At 46.3% G+C, this 23,930-nt stretch overlaps 1 protein-coding gene and 1 long non-coding RNA gene across 3 annotated transcripts in view; one reads left to right on the top strand and one right to left on the bottom strand.

The window, feature by feature from the left end:
• PLCB1 (phospholipase C beta 1) overlaps window positions 1-23,930 on the top strand; it is an 815,168-nt gene that overhangs the window by 88,877 nt on the left and 702,361 nt on the right. The gene's annotated exons all lie outside the window — the stretch shown is intronic.
• LOC149459796 (uncharacterized) lies at window positions 637-22,955 on the bottom strand. The gene is made up of 2 exons (XR_016313198.1): window positions 22,771-22,955; window positions 637-836 (listed from the first exon to the last, which is right to left on the bottom strand). It is a non-coding gene; the product is annotated as an uncharacterized LOC149459796 (long non-coding RNA).

Raw genomic sequence — 23,930 nt, 5'->3', positions numbered from 1 at the left:
TAAACTCTTCCAGCTCTGCACCTGGCTAGTGTGGGCCCCCTGGTTAACATGTTGTTCTTCAGCCTGCAGGTACCCTTCCTCTTTTCCTAGTTTTGTCCTCCTCTTCTCTCTTCCCTCTCTCCACCATTTTATCCCTCCTGTCTCTACCTCGCCCCAACCCCTGATACCCCCTCCCCCCCCTTTTTTTTTTCTTTTTTCCCCCACCCCTTCCCCCCACACCAGCACCCAGTTTGAGACCCTTCTACCCTTTGTGGATGAGGGTTCTCCTCTACCCCCCCCCCTTTTTTACACCCAGCCCTGGTTCCTTAGAACCAGGTCATTTGTGATTACCCCCGGCCCTGTTGGTTGGGGGTAGATGGTTCACAGTCTATGAATTGACTTTGTGATTATTTTTCTCTGCTGTTCATGTCCCCTGCATGGGAACCACATGTTACTCCTGTTCATTTTGACTCGCTCTTCTATTATTTCCACAAAAAAATTTGTGCTGGAAATGGTTTGTCTCACCTCTGTAACTGATACATTTTGCTGGAGAGCTTGATCTTTTGAAAAACAACAGACTTACTGGCCAGATCGCCAGATGAAAATGAAGGAATGAAAGCGTAAAAAAAGAAAACTAATGCAGCCACCACATCTAAGAACTGTTAAGCTGCGATATAATAAATGTTTACGTTCTGGTTTAATGCCTCTTTACTTGACCACCACTAATATAGAGGAAGCCGGAAGGTGGAGCGTCCTCTTCTCTTGCCTCGATAAAGTTCATTTGAGGAGTTGCGGAGGACTGGCATGTCAGACGCCTCCTGAATTCCGCCATTGTCTGGATCGTGTATTTGGATCTCCTAAACAAGAAGGCAATATTTTCTGATTAGTTGTCCTTTTAGCACTTTCCATTTTTAACACTCTGTTTATTTATTTATTTTAGACTCGGAATTCGCAGATCGCTCTTCCCACACTTCCCGAATATTTTCTTCCTACCTCTTTTCTATATATAGATTGTATGTATTGTTTAATGTCTGTAGTCATAGCAACTAACACCGGCCCATGAAATATAGACGGTGCAGCACCGCGAGCAGCCATGCATGCGCGTGTTTATTACTGTCTATGGGATTTACCAGCAGAGATAACCTGCCGGCGCTGACAAGGTCCCACATGGATTTGTGGAGGGAAAAAAATCTTTTGTCAGCTATGAGAAGGTTTGCAGCGTGTCAGGCCGGGTGTTATGGTTCCTGTGTTGCCCTTAGCAACCAGTTCATTGTTTCCTTTAAATTTATGATCTACAGGGACACGTGTACAGGGCCCTATGTGTAGAGGGAGCTATGTGTACAGGGCCCTATGTGTACAGGGACATATGTGTACAGGGACATATGTGTACAGGGCCCTATGTGTACAGGGAGATATGTGTACAGGGCCCTATGTGTACAGAGAGATATGTGTACAGGGCCCTATGTGTACAGGGACATATGTGTACAGGGAGATATGTGTACAGGGCCCTATGTGTACAGAGAGATATGTGTACAGGGCCCTATGTGTACAGGGACATATGTGTACAGGGACATATGTGTAGAGGGCCCTATGTGTACAGGGACATATGTGTACAGGGACATATGTGTACAGGGCCCTATGTGTACAGGGCCCTATGTGTACAGGGAGATATGTGTACAGGGTCCTATGAGTACAGGGCCCTATGTGTACAGGGCCCTATGTGTACAGGGCCCTATGTGTACAGGGAGATATGTGTACAGGGCCCTATGTGTACAGGGACACGTGAATGTTGAAAGTTTGGAGTGTATGGCTTTGTATGCAAGTAATGTTCGGATGTTCACAGGGGCAGACTGACAACTCATGGGGCCCCCGGGCAATAGGGGATCATGGGGCCCCTGTGTCCTTGCCCAAACTCAAAAAAGCCTATGAAAAAGGTACCAGGGGCATCTCATGGGGCCCCCTACTGACCCCGGGCCCTCAGGCAGTGCCCTAGTTTCCAAATGGTCAGTCCGCCCCTGGATGTTCATATAGCCTCTGCGTATGTCATTGATTTTGAGGGGCTGCAGGTACCTGTCCCTAACCCTAAGGGCTACTGACTTGTTTGTTAGTAGTGAATGTAAAATGATGAAGACAAGGACCAAATTGTGTTATCTCATTCCAGGACCTCCAAGCTGTCACAGAGCACACAAAAAAATCTAGGTTTGCTGGTACTAGGAGCCATCTGTGCCCACGGCAAAATGAAGATAATCTCCCAACCTACCCTCTGGATTCTTGTCAATAGCAACACTATTTTATTTCCTTTTTTTTAAATTATAAATAAACTCCAATATTGGAAATATTATATATATATATCTTCTCTTAAAAAGACCATGGTTTGTTCCCCCAGGATGTCCAGCATAATCCCCCCTTACATCCAGGATACACAGCAGAGTTCCCCATTACATCCAGAATGTCCAGCTTAATCCTCCCTTACAACCAGGATGTCAAGCAGAGTTCCCCCTTACATCTAGGATGTCCAGCAGAGTTCCCCCTTACATCTAGGATGTCCAGCAGAGTTCCCCCTTACATCCATGTGTGCCCAGCAACAATATTATTATACAGTATTTATAAAGCGCCAGCAGTTCGCTCAGCGCTGTATATTACAATGGGAGACAATGCATGAGACAGTACAATAACAATACAATGTGATACATGAGGGGTTCGAGGGCCCTGCTCCTTGGAGCTTACAATCTAGGAGGGAGGGGATAGTGGTACAGAAGGAAATGGCTGTGGGGGATGGAGTGGTAGGAAGAGTGAAGGAGATTGGCAATTAGCAGGGGGCGGGGTAGGCTTCCCTGAAGAGGTGGGGTTTCAGGGTGCGCCTAAAGGAGAGGAGGGTAGGTGATAGTCTGATGGATTTGGGTAGGGAGTTCCAGAGGATGGGTGACACCCTGGAGAAGTCCTGGAGGCGGGCATGCGAGAAGGAGACCAGGGAACTAGAGAGAAGGAGGTCTTGTGAGGAGCGGAGTGTGCGTGTTGGGTGGTACTTGGATATTAGGTCGGTGATGTAATTTGGGGCAGTATGATGGACAGCTTTGTACGTCAGTGTTAGGATTTTGAATTTGATCCGTTGGGAAATCAGAAGCCAGTGGAGGGATTGGCAGAGGGGGGTGGCGGAAACGGAGCGGTATGGTAAGGTGGATGAGTCTGGCTGCCGTATTCAGGATCGAATGAAGCGGGGATAGCCTGCTGCGGGGCAGGCCAGTGAGGAGGGAGTTGCAGTAATCGAGTCGTGATATGATGAGGGAGTGGATGAGCTGCTTAGTGGTTTCTGGGGTTAGAAACGTGCGGATTTTGGCGATGTTGCGGAGGTGGAGTCTGCATGAGTTTGTGAGTGATTGGACTTGGGGCTGGAAGGATAGATTGGAGTCAAGTATGACACCAAGTACTCTGGCTTGCAGAGCGGGCCTGATGGTGGCATTGTTGGACGTGATGGAGAAGTCAATGGGGGGTGGTGTGCGGGCTGGGGAGAAGACTAGGAGCTCGGTTTTGGAGAGGTTCAGTTTAAGGAAATGGAGCGACATCCAGTCTGATATGTCGTTCAGTAGGCTTGTGATTCGGGCGGAGACTGAGGGGGTGAGGTGAGGGGTCGAGAGATAGATTTGAGTGTCGTCAGCATAGAGGTGGTAGTTGAAGCTGTGAGAGTGTATGAGTTGGCCAAGGGAGGAGGTATAGATGGAGAAGAGAAGGGGCCTGAGGACAGAGCCTTGGGGGACCCCAACAGAGAGGGGGAGTGAGGGGGAGGTGGTAGCGTTATAGGTAATGCTGAAGGAGCATTGTGGTAGATAGGACGAGAGCCAGGAGAGAGTGGAATCTCTGAGGCCAAGGGAGTGTAGTTTTTTTGAGGAGGAGGGGGTGGTCGACTGTGTCGAAGGCTGCGGAGAGGTCGAGGAGTAGGAGCAATGAATAGTGGCCGTTAGCTTTGGCAGTTAGCAGGTCATTGGAGAGTTTGAGTAAGGCAGTTTCGGTGGAGTGTAGGGGACGGAAGCTGGATTGTAGGGGATCGAGGAGGTTGTTGTGGTTGAGGTGGGAGCCTAGGCAATTGTAGACTAAGCGCTCAAGGAGTTTGGATGTAAATGGCAGCAGGGAGATGGGTCTAAGGTTGTTCGGGCCATTGGGGTCCAGGGAGGGTTTTTTAAGTATGGGGATGATGTGCACGTGCTTCAGAGGGGAGGGGAATGCGCCAGAAAAGAGGGAGAGATTAAAGATGTGGGTTAGGGAGCGTAGGATGGAGGAGGAGGGAGGCCGTAGGAGTTGTGAGGGGATAGGGTCGAGGGGGCAGGTGGTGAGGCAGGCATTAGAGAAGATCTTGGTGACCTCCTCGATGGTAGTAAGGTAGAAGGAGTGGAGTGTTGAGGGGGCTTCAGTGTGAGGAATGTTAGGTGGGGTGGAGGTCAGAACAGTGGTGAGGCCGAGGGAGAGGGGTAATGAAGGGGTTGCTGTGTGAGAGGGGACGGGTGGGGAGGAAGTTTGAGCAGCGGCGATGTCCCTGCGAATAGTGTCAATCTTGTTTTTGAAGTGATTGGCAATCTCAAGGGCGGTGAGTGAGGTGCTGGGTGGAGGTGGGGGTGGAGAGAGTAGAGAGTTAAAGGTGGAGAAGAGCCGGCGAGGATTGGAGGAGAGGGTCTTGATGAGGGTCAGGAAGTAGGCTTGTTTTGCAGCGTGGAGGCAGGTGGTGTAGGTGTGGAAGGCAGATTTATAGCGGGTGAAGGCTAGTTGGGATTTGGTTTTGTGCCATAGTCGCTCCAGCGCACGACTGCGTCGTTTGAGAGCTTTGGTGTGGTCAGTCTGCCAGGGCTGGAGCGGTCAGAGACTGATGTTTCGTGTGGTTAAAGGCGCTATCGAGTCAAGGTCGGCTGACAGCGAGTTGTTGTAGGCTTTCATGGCCAGGTCGGGGCAGGGCAGGGGAAGGATGCTGTCGTACAGTTGATCAGCTGCAGAGTGGAGGGGGGCAGGGTTAAGGTTGCGGAGGTTACGGCTGGTAGTAGTATGACATTTGGAGGGGTAGGCGTTAGAGGACGAGGAGACAGAGAAGGTAATAAGGTTGTGGTCAGAGAGAGGGACGGGGGTGTTTGTGAGGTTGTGGGGAGCTCAGAGATGGGAGAAGACAAGGTCCAGGATATTCTCATCGGAGTGGGTTGTGGATTGTATGCACTGTGCGAGTGCAAAAGAGGAGGTTAAGTGGAGGAGTTGGGATGAGGCCGGGTTGTCGATGTTGACAGGGATGTTAAAATTCCAAAGGATGATGGTGGGTAGCTCGGAGGAGAGAAAGAAGGGTAGGCAGGCGGAAAAGTCATTAAGGAAGTAGGATACGGGTCCAGGAGGTCGGTAGATTATAGCAATCCTCAGTAAGGTTGGGGAGAATAGTCAGATGCAGTGGGCCTTGAAGGAGGAGAAGGATAGGGAGGGGGGGTTTGGGAGGACTGGGAAGGTGCTCTGCGGTGACAGGAGCAGACCAACCCCACCACCTTTACGACCGTTGGGTCTGGGTGAGTGGGCCCAGATGAGACATCCATAGGAGAGTGCTGCAGGAGAGGAAGAGTCAGTGGCTTAGATCCAGGTTTCCACGATCGCTAGGAGGTTGAGGGAGCGGGAAACAAAGAGGTAGTGGCAGTAAGCTTGTTGCACACCGATCGGGCGTTCAGGAGTGCACACGAAAACGGGGGGGGGGGGGGTTTAGGGAGCAGGGGGACAGATACTAGATTAAGGGGGTTGCGGCAGGACGTGGAAGCGGAAGGGTGCCGTGTGGGTGAGCGAGGTGGTGGAGGGCCAGGGTTCGGGGAGATGTCCCCCGCGGTTAGGAGGAGAAGAAGGGTGAGAAAGGTGGCATGGGAGCGGGATGTGCAGGAGCGTGTAAGTCTACCAGTGGAGGTGTTTGGGTCAGTGGGAGAGTGGAGTATTAGGAGGAGGTGGTGGGTGCCGTAGAGGGATGAAGGAAGCCGTGAGGACACAATATATAGTTGTTTGGGAGGAGCAGAGGGATATAGAGAAGAGATTTTGGGAACAAAGGAGAGGAATATGAGGAGGAGGAGTGGAAGAGGCATTTTAGGGAGGTACACGGGGTGGCGGATAGGTGTGGTGGGAGGCTTGGCTGCGGATAGTCCAGCGTGCAGTGGCGTATCTCGTCACTGTGGCTTCTGGTAGCTGGAGTTTAAGGGAGTAGGGAGTGGGGATCGGGTGTGGAGGGATGGTTTCCAGGGGCGATTGATTGGAGATAGTCTAGCATGCAGTGGGGTTTCTCGTTGTAGTGTCTTTCAGCTAGAGTTCTAGTCCTTAGGTCAAGCTGGGCTGGGGTCGGCGTGAGTGGTCTCTGGGTGGTCGGATCTGGAGCGTTGTGCGGCTGTTTCTTGTCCTTTGGGACAAGCTGGGTTGGGGTCGGCGTGAGTGGTGTCTTCCCACTTTACATCCAGGAGTGCCCAGCAGAGTCCACTCTTATATTCAAGAGACCCATATCTCTCAGGATATCCCTACCATAATGTCCAGTTCTGTCCAGTTGCCATGCCTATTGTGAAGCCAAATCATAGTATCACTCTTCCCTTGGAAGATTTTGTCAAAATTTAATTTACATATAACTGGGGGAGTCCACCCTCAAGAGATTGACATCATCGGTATGGCCTTGTTATGGGGGAACAGAGACACAAAGTTGAAAAAAATGTAGTCTCTATCTATATGGTTAACATATGTAAGATGGCCTCAGACTTGCACCATTCCACAAGCCACACCCCTCCACAAGACACACCCTCTGACGTGTTTTGCCCCACCTATCGGGGCTTAGAGGGTGGGTAGGACGAAAGTTGTGCAAGGCTGAGGCCATCTTACACATGTTAACCATATACACTGGATTGGATTGAGTGGCAATTTTTCTAAGTACATACTACTGGATGGTGATATTTTCAGCCAGCACCCCATTCCTGAGTACCAGCAAGTCTATCTCCTTCTTTGCTTTGAGCAGCACAAAAAGTATTAGCAAATATTGCTCACTGATGTACACCTTAAAAGATATATAAATTTTTGGATGGTTGTGATCCGGTGAAACACCATTGAGAATTGCCAGATTAAAATATCACTACAGGGCACTCTAGCATAGTCTTTCTCCATCTTTTTACCACCAAATAATTGTAAGGTCTTGGGGAACCCCTGTTAAAATGATTACACCTACAGCTCAAAGTCTATTAGCATGATCAGTAAATTGTACAAAGTTTTTAAATCAAATAATAAATAATGAGGTATACCTAAATTATTTGACAGCCAAGGCCAATCAGTTTTAACTCCCAAAATGATTTTCACTAATAAAAATTAACTTGGGATTAAATAAAAAAATAATAATGATAATAACAAAAAAAAAAACAGTGAACATTGATGTGTGACTTTGGGGATCAGTGTAGATGTAACCCCTGATGTTAGTGGTCAGTGGAAAATTGCCCCCTTGTATTGGTGGTCAGTAAAGGAGTAGGGATAAGCTTGGGTGGCCATATATGGCCAATGATGTCATGAGTAGCCCCTTTGCGTATGTGTAGCTGCAGAGAATGCTCTGGCTGCAGCTGATTGGGTAGCAGTGGGTGGGAGTGAGAGCTTCCTTTGGGGTTTGGTCTGATCCCAAGTTGAAACCAAACCTAAGCTCATCCCTGCTCATTATTATTATACAGTATTATACAGTATTTATATAGCACCAAACGGTTTGGTCAGCGCTGTACATTGTAGTGGGGGACAGTACATTGTAGTGGGGGACAGTACATGGGACAGTACAGTAACAAAACAATACACGAGGGGTTCGAGGGCCCTGCTCTTTCGAGTTTACAATCTAGGAGAATCTAGGAGGCTCATGAAGTTGCTAGGAGTTCCTTGAGCAGTGGGCAATAAAAAATTGATCTCCCACCTTGCCTGACCACCAGTGCAAGAGGGCAATTTTTCACTGACCATCAACATCAAGGAAATGCCTAGACCATGGTTGATTGGGTGGCATTGGACAGGAGTGAAAGCTTCCTCCAGGTTTCAGTCTGAACTCAAGTTCAACATAAACCTGAGCTCATCCCTGCTCAACAAGAACCCTAGGGTTCCATGGAGCCATGGTTGAGAAAGGCTGGTCTAGCAGCATGTTATTAAAACTTTTGATCCAAATCTAAGTTCGAACCAAACCCAAGCTCATCCCTACTCCTGATGCTAGAGATTACAGTGGGGAATGGAAAACTGATCTCCCACCTTTACTGACCACCAATGCAAGAGGGCAATATTCCACTGACCACCAATATCAGGAGAATGCCCTGACCGCAGTTGATTGGACGGCAGTGGGCAGGAGTGACAGCTTCCTCCAGGTTTCAGTCTGAATTCAAGTTCAACATAAACTTGAGCTCATCCCTGCTCAGGAAGAACCCTAGCGTTCCATGGAACCATGGTTGAGAAAGGTTGGTCTAGCAGCATCCTATTAAAGCTTTTGATCCAAATCTAAGTTCGAACCAAAACCAAGCTCATCCCTACTCCTGAGGTTGCTAGGGATTACAGTGGGCAATGAAAAACTGATCTCCCACCTTTACTGACCACCAATGCAAGAGGGCAATATTCCACTGACCACCAACATCAGGAGAATGCCCTGGCCACAGTTGATTGGATGGCAGTGGGCAGGAGTGTCAGCTTCCTCCAGGTTTCAGTCTGAACTCAAGTTCAACATAAACTTGAGCTCATCCCTGCTCAGGAAGAACCCTAGAGGGTTCCATGGAACCATGATTGAGAAAGGCTGGTCTAGCAGCATGCTATTAAAGCTTAGGTCGTGTCATTTTTTTAAACAATACCAGAAGAATTCTGCCATTAATTAGATGTTCTCTAATATATGACATTCCAGTGAATATTAATACTTTAAAAAAATGAACTTCTAATTAGAAAAAAACATCAAAGACTGTAGATTTTGCATTAACAAATTGCAAAGCAAAGTAAAATTATTTCGGTGATCTAATTGCAAAAATATATTGAGGCATTGTGATTCCAGGGTTGTTTCTGTCACTGTGCCAGGGGCACATACTGCTAGGATGGCATTTCCCCTTAGCTTAGGATGCTAACAGAGAAATGAAAGAATTAGTGGTCTCCTCCACTTTGGAATTACTCAGTGATTTTATTTGGCAGATTCACATTCCACTTAATTATGGAATGCTAAGCAGCATTGATTCCTCACTCAATCAATTATACATCTCTGTCACCTTGTTTATATAGACCCATGTTCATCTGTCTTCAAAGACTTTATCCGGTCTTCTATCTGGTCTCTTTTTCTCCCAGTATCGGAGTATAGGCATTTACTTGATGATTCTGTACAGCAGCCTTTCTCAACCTTTACAACACAGAGGAACTCTTGAAATGCCCTTCTAGTCTCAGGGAACGTATATTGTATAGGGCGCGCTTGTTGGGGCCAAGCCTCTGTAGCTCTAGGATAAAGGTGCCAGATGGATATCAGGGATGGATGGATGGGAGCAGTAACTGTCAAGGTCCTACCTTTTCGCAGAGGTTATGTTACTCCATGTGCTGGCATCCATCTTGGATTTCTGCTGAGCATGGTGGGAATCTTTTATGCCTTCAGGTCTCTGAGGTCCATCCCCCAGAGGGGTGTGGCTGAGTACATATAAGCCTGTGATCCGCACATGCTCTTTGCACTTGTGTCTTGTGTCTTTGTCTTGCTACAGCTCTGTGTATACGCTCGTGACTCTTCTGGTATCTGACTCGGCTTGTGACTAAGACCATTCTCTGTGTTTTCCTTTGATCTGACCTTCCGTTGCTGAACCCGGCCCGTGACCTGTGATTCTCTGTCTACTGTTCTGTACCGTTTTGTCCCGTTGTTGTCGACCCGGCTTGCCTGACTACGCTATTGTCATTCTCACCAGCTACACGCCATTGGCGGCGGCCATTACCGCAGCCGGGGTGTCTCGGGGGCCGCGACCTGGTTCCTGGCTGCGTCAAGTCCATCCCCACCATCAGGGGCCCTGGTGAAGGGCAGCCTGGGACTTAGACTCCGTGCCCTGAGGGACTTCGGTCTGTTGGTGGTGGTTGTCGTCAGCCAGTGCGTTACCCTGCCACTAGGCCTACCTGTCCATTCCACAGCCCAGCCCTGACAGTAACACTGAGGCAGCTCTTCTTAGAGTGGAAGCAAGGCTCTAATGCAGTAACAAGAAAAAGAGAGGAAGGCGCCTCTAAGTGCAGTATTGACTATTTATTCAGTAAACAATGGAAAATTTGCACTTACAAGATAAATGGTTAAAAAGACTCATCGTGTGGTAATTAGATCCAGGTGGGTCATCCAGCCATCCAGCAGCAGACTATGCCTATAGGATCAGGAAGTAGAGACCAGGATGTCCCTGTGCATTTCGGAGCATGCTCAATAAGCTCCTTCTTCAGACCTCTGAGGTCTGAAGAAGGACCCTATTGAGCATGCTCCAAAATGCATTACCACCCCCTTCACCTGCTACATCTGACTCTGCTCTCCAAGCTTCATTTTTGAAGCACAGGCACATCCTGGTCTCTACTTCCTGATCCTATAGGCATAGTTTGCTGCTGGACGGCTGGATGTCCCACCTGGATCTAATTACCACACGATGAGTCTTTTTAACCGTTTATCTTGTAAGTGCAAATTTTCCATTGTTTACTGAATAAATTGTCAATACTGCACTTAGAGGCGCCTTCCTTTCTTTTTCTAGTCTCCGGGAACACCTGCTGAAATAAATACTCTTTCTACAACTCATGATACATTGGTGTAATGGTGAGTGGGAAGAATGTTCCTTAAACTTGAGGTCATTGGGAAGAATTACCCCCTTACAGATAGCTAAAAGGTCAATGGTGTCAGTGGGAACTTATCTGAGAGGCAGAAATTGATCATTGCTCAAGAAATCCCTATCAACCTCCAGAGGAACCCTAGGATTCCATTCCATTCCCTAGAAACCCTGTTGACCAACCCTGCTGTAGAGAATTGCGAAGAATGGTGATGATGTAGAAGTAAACCATACCAACTATCCACAAATCATCACATGGTGGTGGTGCCAAAATGGTTCACTCTTTAGTACTTGTTGTAGGACCACTGATTCCCAGCACTTAGTAGTGGGAGTGGGATCAGTGATTTTTAAATGGGCTGCAATGGCAGTAAACTTAGTCCCTACTAACGTCGCAGTCACTGACCATCTACTGCAAAAAGCATCCAATCTCCAACCACTCTAGTTGCTTATTCATAGTCTTTTATCATCTCCTGAAAGCTAGATACCATCTCTAACAGTTTTGTGTAGCATTATTTTTCCTAAATATTATGTGTGGCCCCTGGGTGGTGTCAAGGGCCACAGTTGAGGCACCTTATCTCTCTTACGTTGGAGACTGTTCAGCACTTCAAGTGTTACTAAACCCACAACAATAAAGTCATTCAGTACATTCAGTAATGCATGCTTGGTATACTCACTGTAGAACCGAAGGAGTTAATCTTCTGCATTGTGTAAAAAGGCTGCTTGATCCGGACTTCTCTAATCCTCCCCTTCTTCCAATGTCCCGCTCTTTTGTCCTGATAAGACGTATCGTGTGGAGTCACTCTGCACATGCTCAGTGAGGCATGTATTGCTGGAGAGTTTTTTTTCCCCTTGGGAGAGTGCATGTGAGTCCATTGTGTAAAAAGGCAGTTTGATCCTGACTTCTCTAATCCTCCCCTTCTTCCAGTGTCCCCCTCTTATGTCCTGATAAGACGTATCGTGTGGAGTCACTCTGCACATGCTCAGTTTGGCGTGTATTGCTGGAGAGTTTTTTTTCCCCTTGGGAGAGTGCATGCGAGTCCATTGTGTAAAAAGGCTGTTTGATCCTGACTTCTCTAATCCTCCCCTTCTTCCAGTGTCCCCCTCTTATGTCCTGATAAGACGTATCGTGTGGAGTCACTCTGCACATGCTCAGTTTGGCGTGTATTTCAGGAGAGGTATTTTTCCCCCTTGGGAGAGTGCATGTGATCAGCACTGGGCCAATCAGAACTGTCCAGATAGAGGTCAGGGGTTCTGCATCCTCCTAGAGCAAAATGAAAACTCCTCCTGTAAGCTTTAAATAGTGCTCTACTGGACATTGATAGAAGTCACAAGACTGCTAAATACCGCTGATGTGAAAAGGTATTTAGCAGTTTATATTTACTAAAATAATTGCACTTTTATGTTGTGTGTACTGTGGGAGACCAGATATAGTGAATGCAGGGTCTGGGGAGACCAGATATAGTGAATGCAGGATCCGGGGAGACCGGATATAGTGAATGCGGGGTCTGGGGAGACCAAATATAGTGAATGCAGGGTCCGGGGAGACCGGATATAGTGAATGCGGGGTCCGGGGAGAGCGGATATAGTGAATGCAGGGTCCGGGGAGACCAGATATAGTGAATGCAGGGTCTGGGGAAACCAGATATAGTGAATGCAGGGTCCGGGGAGACCAGATATAGTGAATGCAGGGTCCGGAGAGAGCGGATATAGTGAATACAGGGTCCGGGGAGACCAGATATAGTGAATGCAGGGTCCGAGGAGAGCAGATATAGTGAATGCAGGATCCGGGGAGACCGGATATAGTGAATGCAGGGTCCGGGGAGACCAGGGAGGAGGAGAAGAAGCCATCTTTCAGCTGCTGCAGAGAGAGCCATACAGGAGATTGGTTCCAGTAATTGCCCTGCCTGCCCACATCTGATTCACCCAGCCGCCTGGGCCCCCATGCAGGCCTGGTCCCCATACAGGAGGACTGGTGGTACCCCCTTATCCACAGCCCTGCCCATACTCTGCCCCATCAGGAACTGTAAACGAAATGATACTTTTCCTTTAAAGCTGATGAAAGGCTCCAAAATGATTATCCTCCACCTCCTCACTGTAGGTGACCATTACTTGAAGAAATGCCATATGAGGGTTACCTCGTGCATTTCCAACACAGCAGAGCCAATGTAGCCCATAACATAATATTCGCGGTAAAGAAGGAGGGGATTCCAAATTTATTTTCAGATAAAATGATTTTATAAGTTAGAGATATTTGGGGAAAAAATATAGTAAGAGTGTAGTTTCCCTTTAAATAAACTTTTGCTGTTTAACAATAGATGACTCCCCGGGGGTTACGTGTGTGCCGCATTAAGTAACACATGTCATGAAAATGAATAGATTACTATAAACAATTAGATGATGTAAACACATTGTAAGCAGGGTGTTCAGTACTTCTTGAACCAAATCCCAGATCGCATGGCATTTACTTCTAGTGCTGTTGAGCTCTCAGTCACATAATCAGACTTGTCATGCCTTTGTTTATCACAGCCCTTAGACTTTACAGTCTGAGCTCATTCTATGACAAATATAAAACCTAAAAGTAAAATAAATCATGGGATTCATATAATATATATATATATGTAATATACACACTCGCCGGTCCACCTGTTCAATTGTTCGGTAACACAAATTGCTAATCAGCCAATCACATGTTAGCGACTCAATGCATTTAGGCATCTAGACTTGGTGAAGACAACTTGCTGAAGTTCAAACCAAGCATCAGAATGGGGAAGAAAGGGGATTTAAGTGACTTTGAACGTGGCATGGTTGTTGGTGCCAGATGGGCTGGTCTGAGTATTTCAAAAACTGCTGATCTACTGGGATTTTCACGCACAACCATCTCTAGGGAAATAGAGACTCATCAGACCAGGCAATGTTTTTCCAATCTTCTATTGTCCAATTTTGGTGAGCCTGTGTGAATTGTAGTCTCCGTTTCCTGTTCTTAGATTACAGGAGTGGCACCCGGTGCGGTTCACAGCCAGGTGCCCACTGCGTATGCGTGAATCGCAGTGCGCATCCTAATTGATTCGGCAATCTTTTTGGGATCTGTGAAGGTTCCCAGGAGGCTGTGGGAGGAAGGAGTGGGGCCAAACTTACAGCTTACTTCGCCGTGGCAAACTGAGCTGAAAGTGGGAGCGGGTACCTGTCAAAACCAGGTATCCGCTCCCAGAAGGTGCCAGATATGGCACTGGAGGAGGGGAGGAGGCAAACAAGCGAAGCTTCCACTTTTGGTGGAACTCTGCTTTACTTTTTATGTTTTCTAACATTTTTTTTCTGAGTATAGATCTATATTTGTCCAAAGTAACTTTGAGTAACTATATAGTAAGCTTGATCTACCTGCTGGCTTATATATAATTATTGGGCAATTTTTAGGAATTTTGCAAAGGCACCCCTGAAAAAACTTGAAGGCACCCCAGGGTGCCTGGGCATGCTGGTTGAAAGAGGTTGGGCTAGGTTGTGGTCAGCCCGAGCTTTGAATTGACAGTTCTGCCTTCCTTGGGTTTTGCCTAAACAGAATGTTACTGTTGACTTCTGCTTGCGGTTAGTTTGATGGGATACAGTCATTCTGAGAGAATATTTATAACTCTCTGGTCAACCACTACAAAGGTTATTGCCAGTGGTGCGTGCTGGTAGGGGAATATAAATATTTGGGGTGAACTTCTGAAAGAGCTGTTGCTTCCTCGACATTTGCCAGGAGAGAAAGATGTGTTGTAAAGTAAAACAAAAGAAAGCGCACCAACCTTGTGCATTACCTCAATAAACTGTGATTTTATTAAAATGAGATATATACTCACAAACAAAGAAGTAAAACAAGTGTATAAGATCCTAAAAGGAACATTGAAGTACAAAACCAGTGCGAGTCACATCTAGAGGGGAGACTCTCAAACTTCAATGATCCTTTGAGGATCCTATACGCTTGTTTTACTTCTTTGTGAGTATTGTAAGCTCGAAAGAGTAGGGCCCTCTTACCCCTCGTACGTTGTTTGTTATTGTTGTACTGTGCCATGTATTGTCCCTCCCCTATTGTACAGCGCTGAGCAAACCCTTTGGCGCTATATAAACTCGTAGTAATAATAATAATAATAATAATATACAGTATCTCATTTTAATAAAATCACAGTTTATTGAGGTAATGCGCAAGGTTGGTGCGCTTTCTTTTTGTTTTGCTTTGCAGTACCGGTTGGGCTTCCCCAGCCTTGTTAAGAGCTCCATTGGTGAACGAACTTCCACAAGTGGTCTTCCCACCCATCCACCCTTGATCTGTGTCCCTGAGCGCAGGAGGTGTTGTTCCTGTTTCCAGAGAAAGATGTGTGTTTGAAGCCAGTGCCTCCCAGGCCTGCTGTGTGGGGAGGGATTTTGTCAGAGCAGAGGCTTGGGTCTGAGGCTTAGGAAGTCTGGAACTGAAGTACTGGGGTAAAAACGTCTTTGCTGAAGAGGGTCTTGGAGAACTGCGTAGAAAGTAATGCCAGTAGACATTGCAGGAGGTTCTAGTGGTTCATCTAAGGGGGGCAGGTGTGCTGCTTTGAAGTTGCTCTTCTATGGGGGCAAATCTGTAGAAGGAAAGTCTTGTCCCCTGAGCTTAGCTCTGGATTGTTCCTCCAGTGTTCTCTCTGTAGCTTGTTGCTTTTGCCCTTAGGCATCCCAGACCATAGCAATCCTAAATTTCCTATATCCTAACCTCTAGAGTGTTGGTGTATTTACCACAAGGCATTTGCCTAGGGTGGCATTTTTCAGTTGGGCAGCACCGCCCCTCGGAAGAAGGGACGGAAGAAGGGACAGCATGGAGACCTGGTGGGTTCCGAGAGAGGCTGCAGGTTTCATGATGGTGTATGCAGAGCTCGACTCTCGTTACCAGGGATGTCCGGAGCTGTGAAGGTGAGTGTCCTTCTATCTCTCACTGTGGGCAATGGTGGCTGGTGTATGGGGGCAATGGTACTGGTAATAAAGACTGGTAAAGTTGAGTGCTTAAATATAACCCCTCCTACTACCAGTCTGCCTTAGTTTTTTATTAGGAAGAGTCTATCAAAGACTAATTATGCACTGGTATTGCTTAACTTTTGAAAGATTTTTTCAATCATGCCTCAGTCTTGCCAGCCATGTATATTCCAGATGTAGATAATTGGCAGGCAGGGTTCCTCACCTGGCAGCTCCTGGACCAGGGGGAGTGGTCCTTACACCTGGAGTTGTTCCAGAACCTGTGACGCAGGTGGGCAATATTAGCTGTGAACCTTCTTGCCTCCAGGTTAAATAACAAGCCGGGCAGGTTTGTATCCATGTACGGTGGATGCTCTGATGGTTGCATGGGATCATTACACCCTGATGTATACTTTGACTCCCCTGAAACTTCTTCCTTAGGATCCTCAGGATTGTAATAAAGGGCATTCCGATGATCATCGTTTTGGGCTGGTCTGGGCACATGTAGTACACTGATCTGGTAGAACTCCTGGCAAGTGGTCTGTGGACACTGCCAGAGGTTCAGGATCTTCTGCTTCAAGGTCCAATTTGCCACCCTGCTTCATAGACGCTGGTTTTAAAGGCATAGCTGTTGAAACGGAGGTTCGAAGAGACAGAGGCATCGCTGAGCTGAGGATTCCTACAATGCTCATATTTAGAAAGTCTACTTCACACTTGGTCTATCACTGAATGTGGAAGGCATACTTCCCATGATGTCAGTCTCAAGGACTTTCTCTGTGGGATGAATCCTGTCCTTTCTTCAACTGGGTCTGGACCAGAGTTTGGCTTTAAGCACTGTCAAGGTTCAGGTTTCTGCCCTTTCTATTCTATTTCAAAGACCACTGGCCTCTCATTTTTAGATTAAGACCTTTCTCCTATGTAGCTCCCCCTGTCTATTCTCCTGTGACACGGTGGGGCCCTGAATCTGTTTTTCTCTCTGCTTCAGAAACCACCATTTGAACCCATTAGAAACGTTCCTCTCCCTACTTTCACCCCCAAGGTGATTTTTTTCTTGCAGGCAAATCTTCTGCAAGCCAAGTGTCCAAATTGGTGGCCTTATCCTGTAAAGAACCTTTTTAAGTTTTACATAGGGAAAAGCTGGTGTTGAGTCCTAGGACTTCTTTCTGCCTTTTACCTCAACCAACATTGTTCTTCCATCCCTCTGTGTGGCTTCATTTCAGCTAATACTGGAATCTTCTACTCCTCCTACCAGTCCATCCCCCACAGTTATTACCTTTTGTACCACTAGCCCCTCCCTCCTAGATTGTAAGCTCCCAGGATCAGGGCCCTCCTAACCCTCTTGTATTGAGCTGTATTGTTGCTGTATTGTCTCCTGTTATATTGTAAAGCGCTGAGCAAACTGTTGGGGCCATATAAATCCTGTATAATAATAATAATAATATATAAATCCTGTATAATAATAATAATAATAATATATAAATCCTGTATAATAATAATAATAATATATAAATCCTGTATAATAATAATATATAAATCCTGTATAATAATAATAATAATATATAAATCCTGTATAATAATAATATAAATCCTGTATAATAATAATATATAAATCCTGTATAATAGTAATATATAAATCCTGTATAATAATAATAATAATATATAAATCCTATATAATAATAATATAAATCCTGTATAATAATAATAATATATAAATCCTGTATAATAGTAATATATAAATCCTGTATAATAATAGTAATATATAAATCCTGTATAATAATAATATATAAATCCTGTATAATAATAATAATTTCACCAGAAATACATTTTCCTCTATTGTTTGGATGCGGTCCAGGTTGTGCCAGCCTATCTTTTAGCCATTGCTTCTTTCTGAAGGACTGATTCCCTTTCTGTCATCCTGTGTGGACCCCGAAGGGTGCACCAGCTACTCGTTCTCCCATCTCTAGGTGGCTCAGACTAGCAGTCTTCAGATTTTAGCAGTAAATCCCAAAGGTTAAATATTTTCTGTGTGCCTCAATGGACTTCAAGAAAATAATTTTATTTGGTTAGTACAAAAATCCTTTTTTTTTTTTTTCATAGGTTGGGCTTTGCTGTTCTGTTTCATCAACAGTGTCATATTTTTAGTCCCTTGAGGCCATTGTCAGAACCTCAGATGTCCCCATAGATTACTTTGTGACACAACAACACATGAACTGCTCAAAGAAATGTCATCTGTTTCATCAAACCAAAGAGCCTTGCTGTGTTCAGACATACACTTGGGATTTGTCTTTTTTCTTTAATAGTTTCTACTTTTTTTTTTTACAGTGGATACAATTGCAGAATCCTATTTGCCGTCATGCAAATGGCTGTAATTCGAACAATTAATTATAAAGTGCATTATATTGAGTTAGGACAATCCCAACCAGGGGCGGACTGACCATTTGGAAACTCGGGCACTGCCCGAGGGCCCGGGGTCAGTAGGGGGCCCCATGAGATACCTTTTTCATAGGCTTTTTTGAGTTTGGGCAAGGACACAGGGGCCCCATGATCCCCTATTACCCGGGGGGCCCATGAGTTGTTGTCAGGGCAGGAGCTGAGGAACGGACAGGCAGGCCTAATAACAATGTAACGCACTGGCTGACGACAACCACCACCCACAGACAAAAGTCCCTCAGGGCGCGGAGTCTAAGTCCCAAGCTGCCCTTCACCAGGGCCCCTGATGGTGGGGATGGACTTGACGCAGCCAGGAACCAGGTCGCGGCCCCCGAGACACCTCAGTTGCGGTAATGGCCGCCGCCAATGGCGTGTAGCTAGTGGAAAGGACAATAGAGTAGTCAGGCAGGCCGGGTCGACAACAACGGGACAAAACGGTACAGGACAGCAGACGAGAATCACAGGTCACGAGCCGGGTTCAGCAACAGAGGGTCAGATCAAAGGAGAACACAAAGAATAGTCGAGTCACAAGCCGAGTCAGATTCCAGGAGAGTCACGAGAGTCAGAACAGAGTTATAGCAACACAAAGACACAAGACACAAGTGCAAAGAGCATGTGCGGACCACAGGCTTATATGTCATCAGCCACACCCCTCTGGGGGATGGACCTCAGAGACCTGAAGGCATAAAGGATTCCCACCATGCTCAGCAGAAATCCAAGATGGACGCCAGCACATGGAGTAACATGACCTCAGGGAAAAGGTAGGACCTTGACAGTTGTCAGTCCGCCGCTGATCCCAACATTTCAGTGCATAAAGCCAGCCACAGACAAGCAGATCTGATTTTATTTATATATTACAGGTATTTATATAGCACCAACAATTTACATATATTGTACATTGACATAAGTCCCTGCCCCCAAGGAGCCTGCAATCTAAGGTCCCTAACTCAACTTCATGCATACACATACTAGGGCCAATTTAGGCAGGAGCCAATTCACCTCCCATGCCTTAAAGCAGTGTTTCTCAAACTTTTTTCACTCAAGGCACCCTTTAAAATTATGGACAGTCCCGAGGCACCCATTAAAAATATGGACAGTCTTGAGGCACCCCATTTTAAAATGGCGTGCCTCTAGAGTCTCTAGACTGTCCATAATTTTAAATGGGCACCCATTCTAAAATGTGAACAACTATTCTAATAGTTTTATATAACAGAGAAACCTCCACACAGGTAGGACACCCAACGTTAGAGGTGGTTTATTCTTCCAAAGAAAATACACTTTTTCACACTGGTACTGACTAGTATTCCCATGTTTCTCTTCTCCCTCAGTTTTTCTCCATCACTGAGCTAATGTGACCCCAGCACTGATGGAGAGGGGTGAGGGAGGGTCCAACTAAGATGCTGTGCAGGCAGCTGACATCCTCCTTATCAACTGATGATGTTTTTAGGCTGCTGGCTAGAAAGTCATAATGGTGCACAATGAAACTGGCTTTGTGTAAATAAAAGGCAGCCTTGTTCCACCCGCTGCCTTGTATACAAGATTTGGGCAATTTTTAGACATTTTGCCAAGGTACCCCTGAAGAAACCCCAAGGCACCCCAGGGTGCCTGGACACCCTGGTTGAGAAAGGCTGCCTTAAAGTATAAGTAAAGGCAAATCTTTTTTTTTTAGTTTTGGACAGAGTGAAGATGGATTAGACCCCTTGTCAGGCTTTTAATGTTGTCTGTGTCCCAATAAGTCTTGGTTCACATCTGTGTGGGTGGTGCCGCTGCGGGACCCGCACAAATACCTGCAGCTGCACCACACACACAGAGGAATGAGGGACCCGATCAAATACCTGCATCTGCACCACACAGAGGAATGGGGGATCCGCACAAGTACCTGCATCTGCACCACCCACACAGAGGAATGGGGGACCCGCACAAATACCTGCAGCTGCACCACACAGAGGAATGTGGGACCCACACAAGTAACTGCATCTGCACCACCCACACAAGTACCTGCATCTGCACCACCCACACAGAGGAATGCGGACCCGCACAAGTACCTGCAGCCGCACCACCCACACAGAGGAATGCGGGACCCGCACAAGTACCTGCAGCTGCACCACCTACACAGAGGAATGCAGGACCCCCACAATTACCTGCAGCCGCATCACCCACACAGAGGAATGCAGGACCCCCACAATTACCTGCAGCCGCACCACCCACACAGAGGCATGCGGGACCCGCACAAGTACCTGCAGCCGCACCACCCACACAGAGGAATGCGGGACCCGCAGGTGGGTGCCATTAATTCTAATGGCATGCCGTCCGCACTGGAAATCACAACCGTACTGGGAACCTGCGATTTCCAAAGTAGTCCATTCAAATGAATGGGCTATTGTGCCCGTGCAAATCGCGGCCCGCATGACCTCGCAGAAGTGGCCCAGGGTCTAGGGAGATTCACCCTCTCTATTTGTCCTGTCATTTAGAGTGAAAGCAAAAGAAAATCCCAAACTTTAGGTTGTTCCCAGAAGAGTAACAGATGAAAAATCTTCCAATAGGGACATTAGTTATGGTGACCTGGAGAGCCCCAATGAATCCCCTTAATTTGCAGGGATTTCCTCACACCTCCCGTTTTGGCTATGGGATGGCAAGTGAAGGGAAATCTACCTAGAAAACAAATTGCCAACGATTATTACCATCCTTACCCTACCCGAAAAAGGAAAAAAAAAGGTTTGCCTATAGTTCTACTTTAACTTTTACTTGGAGTGTGGGAGGGAACATACACAAGCACAGAGAGAATATGCAAACTCCAAGCAGGTAGTGTCCTGACTAAGGTTTGAATCAAGGACCCCAGTGCTGCAAGACAGGGGTACAATCTAAGGTCCCTACCTCACATGCAGACATACACATACTATGCCCAATGTAGACAGGAGCCAGTTAATTTACCAGCATGCCTGAAGAATATGGGAGGAAGCCAGATTACTCGGAGGAAACCCACCCATGAACAGGGAGAACAAGCAGACTCTGAGCAGGACCCTCGTGCTAAGTACAATCTAATGTCCCCACCTTACATGCATACATATACATACAAGGACCACTTTAAAGTCATGCCATTAGGTTAACTGGCTCCTCTTTAAAGTGTGGGAGAAAACAGTCAAGCATGGGGAGAACTGAAAACTCCATGCAGGTAGTGTCCTGACTGGGTTTTGAACCAAGGACCCTAGTGCTCTAAGAATGAAGTGCTGAAAACAAAGCCAGTGAGTAGCCCTGGTCTTAGAATTCCTGATATGAACCACACTTGTGCCCCAATGAGATCTATGAGTCTTTCTGGCTTGGTGGCAGATGGGACTTGTGGTCTCTCCATTCACAGAGGTGACTAGATGTATGATGGCAGAGCCACACACAGTGGCATTATATTAATAAAAAATGGAGTCCTGGGCTGTGGACAGTGACCATGTTTCATGTTACACTTTAAATATGGAGGCAACATGGGCAGAAAGGCGGTAATGTGAGTGTACAAAATATGTAAAGCACGGCATACAGTAAATTGACGGCGTTATATAAGTACCTGTAATAATAATATTAATTAGCCTTTAGCCACTTCTCATCTGGCCCGTGTACATAAACGGCCGGACGGGAGCAGTGCAGAGGAGGGTGGCCATTTATAAATGTCCTCCCCGTCCCCTGCTTGTGCACGCTCCCTGGGAGCGTGCAGCACAGCGATCCGGTGCCTACTGTGTCCTCCGGACACAGTGGAACACCGATCGTTGTACGGGACCTCTGTGTGAGTTCCTGATCATGTGATCACTGATTGGCCAATCAGTGATCACATGAAGAGTAGTAAGCAAGATGTCACTTCTGACATCATTGCTTACTACGTGTGAAATCTGTGAATGATCACAGAGGTCACATGGTACAAGGCTATTCACAACAGCCTTGTACCATGTGACAAGCTGTGACCAATCACAGCTCTCACAGTAGTTCTCAATGGCTACAAGAATGCAGCTAGAGAGAAGGAGAAAATGATTGCTTTTACAGCCTTTATGGGTGTAAAAGCAATAAGTGTAAAAAAAAAAAAAACATCACCCCCCACAAGTAGTACAGTGTCATTATGGTGACACTGTACTGCTAGGGTGACAATATGTAAAAAAAAAAAATATATATATATATATATATAATACAGTATAAAAAAATAAAATAAAAATGTAATTTAATTTGGGTTATTTTTTTTTGTTTTACTAAAAAGATAACTGAATAGATTTTGCCAAGATTTATGAAGAAAGATTATTTATTTGCAAAATGTTATAGGAAAAACACTTATTTTCTACATTTTTGGACTTTTTCATTTATATAGCAAAAAAATAAAAATCCCAGTGGTGAATAAATACTGCCAAAATAAAGTTTTATCTGTCTCAAAAATATGCTAAAAAATTCATATGGGCACATTGTTGCACGACCGCGCAATTGTCATTCAAAGTGTGATAGCGCTGAAAGCTGAAAATTGGTCTGGACAGGAAGGGGGTGAAAGTGTCCGGACTGGAAGTGGTTAAAGCAGAGTGGTATCCAAATGGTGTTCCCAGAGATCTTGCCATCACTTTTAAATGGTCACAGCATGGCTTGCACTTTATTACAGACCTACCTCCCAGTCTTTCTCGTATTTCCCCTTTGTTGCTCCATTGCTGTCACTGCCATTTTGTCCTGGTCTTCCTCTGGGTCCAGAGTCCAGGGTCCTCAGCCTTTTGTCCGCCATTGATGATGAGAGTTACATTGTCCTGGCATGCTGCTCCTACTGCCAGCATCTTAGCGATCCTGCAATCGTACGTGCATGGCTGTCAAAGTAAAATTTTAATAAAGGTATTAGCAGGGAAGGTGAAATGTTTGATGGCAAAAGAGAGATTAACGTGTTACTAAACCCACAACAGTACAATCAGTCTGTATATGCAGTATAGAATGCTTGTTATACTCACTGTGGAACCTAAGGGGTTAATAGTCTGCATTGTGTAAAAAGGCTGTTTGATCCTGTCTTCTCTGTTCCTCCCCTTTTTCAAGGGACCACCACTTATCTCCAGACTGAACCTTAGGCATGCACATGCTCAGTTTGATGTGTATTGCTAGAGAGGTTTTATTTTTCTTGGGAGAGTGCATGTGATCAGCACAGGGCCAGTCAGCACTGTTCAGACAGAGGCCAGGGGATTTCCATCCTCCTAGAGCAGAAAGAAAACTCCTCCTACAAGCTTTAGCTAGTGCTGGGCTGGACACTGCTAGAAGTCACAAGACTGCTATATACTTCTGATGAGAAAAGGTATTTAGCAGTTTATATTTACTAAAATAATTTCATTTCCATGTTGTGTGTACTGTGGGAGACCGGATATAGTGAATGCAGGGTCCGGGGAGACTGGATATAGTGAATGCAGGGTCCGGGGAGACCAGATATAGTGAATTCAGGGTCCAGGGAGAGCGGATATAGTGAATGCAGGGTCCGGGGAGACCAGATATAGTGAATGCAGGGTCCGGGGAGACCAGATATAGTGAATGCAGGGTCCGGGGAGACCAGATATAGTGAATGCAGGGTCCAGGGAGACCAGATATAGTGAATGCAGGGTCCAGGGAGACCAGATATAGTGAATGCAGGGTCCAGGGAGAGCGGATATAGTGAATGTAGGGTCCAGGGAGAGCGGATATAGTGAATGCAGGGTCCAGGGAGACCAGATATAGTGAATGCAGGGTCCTGGGGAGAGCAGATATAGTGAATGCAGGGTCCGGGGAGAGCAGATATAGTGAATGCAGGGTCCGGGGAGA

This window comes from Staurois parvus, unplaced genomic scaffold (genome assembly GCF_062004578.1).
Source record: "Staurois parvus isolate SC_StPar_1 unplaced genomic scaffold, SC_StPar_1.0 ptg000248l, whole genome shotgun sequence".
Classification (NCBI taxonomy): Eukaryota; Metazoa; Chordata; class Amphibia; order Anura; family Ranidae; genus Staurois; species Staurois parvus.
The sequence above is the reverse complement of the archived record's forward strand: the minus strand, read 5'-3'. Positions and strand labels throughout refer to the sequence as shown.